The sequence below is a fragment of the Arachis hypogaea genome, chromosome 16 (assembly GCF_003086295.3).
Source record: "Arachis hypogaea cultivar Tifrunner chromosome 16, arahy.Tifrunner.gnm2.J5K5, whole genome shotgun sequence".
NCBI classification, from domain to species: Eukaryota; Viridiplantae; Streptophyta; class Magnoliopsida; order Fabales; family Fabaceae; genus Arachis; species Arachis hypogaea.
This window is the reverse complement of record NC_092051.1, coordinates 78,143,827-78,149,091: the sequence shown is the minus strand read 5'-3', so window position 1 is coordinate 78,149,091 and position 5,265 is coordinate 78,143,827.

The following is a 5,265-nucleotide window of genomic DNA, read 5'->3' as shown; positions in this document are numbered from 1 at the left end:
TGTTTTCTTTATCTTCAAGTCATTTACGTAACGACCCAACTTCCAGTACGTCATGATCGTACCAAAAGTAAGGAGTTACTAACCTATTTCTTTTATTAACTATTTAATATTGAGCCTTTAGTTCGATATCGCATTTCTATTTTATAGAAAATTCCAGAAAATTTTATTTTTATTAAATAAATTCATATAGCAAACATCACCAAGTAATAATAATCACGTAATTATTAATAATAATAAATATTTTACAAAAGAACTTTAATAAAGCTCAGGTACAACTCCTATCCCTCTGCATAAAATAAAAACTAAAGCTACAAAGGCGAGGGGATTCTATGAAAGAAACTTAAATTATAAACTTAACTCATAAATAAATTCTATAATCGCCCGCAGCTTCAAACTCTGTCTTCGAACCTATGTCACTGAAAGGGTGGAAGATTTTGGGGTGAGAACAAACCACACGTTCTCAATAGGGAATGGGAATGCCGTAAAAGTAATGATTAACATGCAAATAATTAACTTTGCTTAATAAACTATCTTTGTCAAACCCTTTGAAATACTTTTTAATCTTACTTTAGATAAATAATTACTTTCTTTAAATTCCTAAACCTAAAACAGATCTCAATCACAAAATGTCATATTAAATATCTTTCAGCCACATAATTGATTCTCAGTCACAACAAACAGTTATTAATTATCTTTATACATTCACAGACTACTAGCACAAGTAAGAAACTCAATTCAACACACAAACAAATCACAATAAAACAAACAACACAACCATAGAGAAGTAATACAAGCAAACACAACCAAATGCAAATGCACAACCACTATTATGCATGTCTGTCCTAAGCAGGCCATGAGCTCACGTGTTGGTTTACACCCTGCAGCCCGACATTACCTAGGAACAAGTCCTAGATATGGCTTCCCTTTGTGTCCTTAGTGCATATGTGTCGGTGGTAAGAATACCACTCCTTCGTGACTACCGGCAGTCGGCGCAAAGCCCGACCCCATAATATACGCACAAGGGGAAACAGTGATCCTCAGTTCGTGGGCGTCCCCGAGATCAATTCACAAACAAATCAATGATCCTCAGTTCGTGGGTTTCCCCGAGATCAACATACAACAAAAAACATGATCCTTAGTTCGTGGGTTATACTCGAGATCAATACACAACAATACAATGATCCTCAGTTCGTGGGTTATACCCGATATCAACTTATAACAGTTAATGGGTTATTCCCGTAATCAATGATTATCAATTCGTGGGTTTTCCCTGCATTTAAAACAAATAACAATTTATAGGTTTCCCCGAGATCAATGATCATTCAGTTCTTGGGTACTTCCCGAATTTAACAAATTATCAATTCGTGGATTTTTCCCGTAGTTAAACAACTAACAGTTCGTGGGGTTATCCCGCCTTTTATCATTTTTTTATTATTCTTTCTAAATCTCAACATTCCATATTTCAATTCTCCATTCTCTTTTTCCCTTTGAATCATTAACACATTTTCTTATACCTTTCTTAACTTTCTCAAGCATTCATTCATAAAAATCATAATCATCAATTCAATTCATAATCTCTGCTTTGGCAATCATGAGACAAGCCAACTTTAAAACTATTTTTCAGTTTAGTTTTCTATCAAAAGACTCAAGAAAATCATTTATTCTAAATTCATTAAACAATTTTTAAGACATAACCTCTCATTAGAAGTAATCAAATAAAACTTTGTTCCAAGTTTACTAAGTTCCCAAAGACTCAAAAATCATCTCTTTTTTCTATTCAAATTCAAATATTATAAATTCATCAAACTTCTAAAAAGTAATCCTTTATTTTAAGCCCAAAACATAATTCTTTTCATATTGAATCAATCTCAAAACATAGTTTCTTTCATAAATAATTTAATTTTGAAATATAAACATTTCCTTGGTAAATCGAATTCAAAATAGAATAATTCTTTTCTTAACTAAATAAAACTTAAATTATATCATTTTCCAAATCCAAATCTTCTAAAATAACTTTTCAAATAAAACATATTTTATAAAACTTTGGCAGCACCTCCCCTAAAACTCGGACTTAGCCACCCTTACGGGTTCCCTCTTTCTCCATATATCACCAGCCCTTTTCTCAACAATTTTCAAACAGACAATTCTCAATCAATCAGACATTCACAATTCATAATAATTAACAAATCAATTATACTCCACAACTCCCACTAATCCATCAATCCAACTCCAATCTCATCGATTCATATTTACTTTTCACATATTATATGATCCTTTCAAAATTAAACTCAATCAACTAGTAATCCCAAAAATCAGCCTTTCATAGTTCTAATTAATGTCATTTAGTCTTTAGCAAAGTTACTATCTTGTTTTAAAAGTCAGACTTGAAGAGAATGATTTAGTAATCAAACTTCAATCTTTTAACAGTTCTCAAAGTTAATTCTAATTAATCATGAATCAACTTTAACAACCATCAAAGCCAATTCCAATCACTTGTAGTCAGTATCACAGCCGTTCCATTACAATAGATAACTAAAAACATCAACAAGCACTTATTCTCAATAATCAGAATACAGCCACAACTCAGCCAGAATTAATCTTATCAATTAATCAATCACTCACAGCAACAAAAATAGTCACAATAACAGCCATAATTTTTACTCCATTCATCAATTATCAAACGTCAGATTTTCAATAATTAGCTCAACATTGTTTTCAGTTTAATAAGTAACATGAAATAAATCATCATTCACAGCCCCATTTCAACTAATTCCAACCCGTCACAAGTCCATTTCACAACCATTCCAATATATAAAAGTTCCAATTTAATATCAAACAATTCAAAATAATTCATTCAAGATCAGAATCTCAGCCAACTTATCACAAAAATCAGTAATTCAAAATACAATTCACAACCGCATCTAATTTCACTTATAATTTAGCGTCATCACAACCGCATCCAATTCTAATTTATAATTCACAATAATCACAATAGCTAACTATTCTCAAACTCATGTCAAGCAATTCACATCAATTAATCAATTCTTAACCATTGTTAACTATTTGCAATTATCCAATTAACCTATAGGCATTCTAAATTAAAAACCTTTAGCTTTAAAAACAAAATCCCCTGCCTCGATGTGGAAACTCATAAAAATCGCCAAACACAGCAGCTCCGTTAGCAGTTCCAACACTCGTTTTGTTTCCTGGGCAGCAACCAAAGTGGTTCTAGGCAGCTCCAATATTGTTTCCTAATGGCGGAGGGCTCCGGTAACAACAAAACCTGAAGCAGAGGCTGAGCAGCGCAAGAACAACAGCAGCAATCTTGAACCCAACAAACAGCAGTGGCAAGTGATGAGCGGATAATTTATACGCTTTTTGACATTGTTTTTAGTATGTTTTTAGTAGGATCTAGTTACTTTTAGGGATGTTTTCATTAGTTTTTATGTTAAATTCACATTTCTGGACTTTACTATGAGTTTGTGTGTTTTTCTGTAATTTCAGGTATTTTCTGGCTGAAATTGAGGGACTTGAGCAAAAATCAGATTCAGAGGTTGAAGAAGGACTGCTGATGCTGTTGGATTCTGACCTCCCTGCACTCAAAGTGGATTTTCTGGAGTTACAGAACTCGAAATGGCGAGTTTCCAATTGCGTTGGAAAGTAGACATCCAGGGCTTTCCAGCAATATATAATAGTCCATACTTTGGCCAAGAATTGACGATGTAAACTGGCGTTCAACGCCAGCCTTCTGCCCAAATCTGGCGTCCAGCACCAGAAAAGGATCCAAAACCAGAGTTGAACGCCCAAACTGGCACAGAAACTGGCGTTCAACTCCACAAATGGCCTCTGCACGTGCAACACTCAGGCTCAGCCCAAACACACACCAAGTGGGCCCCGGAAGTGGATTTATGCATCAATTACTTACTCATGTAAACCCTAGTAGCTAGTTTATTATAAATAGGACCTTTTACTATTGTATTAGGCATCTTTTGATCATCTTAGGATCTTAGGATCATCTTTGAACGCATTGTTCTTAGATCAAGGGGGCTGGCCATCTCGGCCATGCCTGGACCGTTCATTTATGTATTTTCAAACGGTAGAGTTTCTACACTCCATAGATTAAGGTGTGGAGCTCTGCTGTTCCTCAAAGATTAATGCAAAGTACTTCTATTTTCTATTCAATTCATCTTATTTCGCTTCTAAAATATCCATTCGCACCCAAGAACGTGATGAAGGTGATGATTATGTGTGACGCTCATCATCCTTCTCCCTTATGAACGCGTGTCCGACAAACACTTCTGTTCTACATGAATTAAGCTAGAATGAATATCTCTTAGATCTCCTAACCAGAATCTTCGTGGCGTAAGCTAGAATGATGGCGGCATTCAAGAGAATCCGGAAAGTCTAAACCTTGTCTGTGGTATTCCGAGTAGGATTCAATAATTGAATGACTGTGACGAGCTCCTAACTCGCGATTGCAGGGCGTTAGTGACAAACGCAAAAGGATAGTAAATCCTATTCCAGCATGATCGAGAACCGACAGATGAATAGCCGTGCCGTGACAGGGTACGTGAGCATATTATTCACTGAGAGGATAAGATGAAGCCATTGGCAAGGGTGATGCCTCCAGACGATTAGCCGTGCCGTGACAGGGCATTGGATCATTTTCCCGTGAGATGACCGAAAGTAGCCGTTGACAGTGGTGATGTATCACATAAAGCCAGCCATGGAAAGGAGTAAGACTGATTGGATGAAGATAGCAGGAAAGCAGAGGTTCAGAGGAACGAAAAGCATCTCCATTCGCTTATCTGAAATTTCTACCAATGATTTACATAAGTATCTCTATCCCTATTCTATTATTTATTATTCGAAAACATCTTCATTACTTTATATCTGCCTGACTGAGATTTACAAGGTGACCATAGCTTGCTTCATACCAAGAATCTCCGTGGGATTCGACCCTTACTCACGTAAGGTATTACTTGGACGACCCAGTGCACTTGCTGGTTAGTTGTATCGAAGTTGTGACAATTATGTATTGAGATCAGCGCACCAAGTTGCTCACGTTGCCAGGGATTGTTTGAGCCTGGACATCACAATTTCGTGCACCAAGTTTTTGGCGCCGTTGCCGGGGATTGTTTGAGTTTGGACAACTGACGGTTCATCTTGTTGCTCAGATTAGGTAATTTTCTTTTTATTTTATTTTCAAAAATTTTTCACCTAAAGAAAACGCCTGCAGAAGCTCAAGAACTCATTGACATGGTT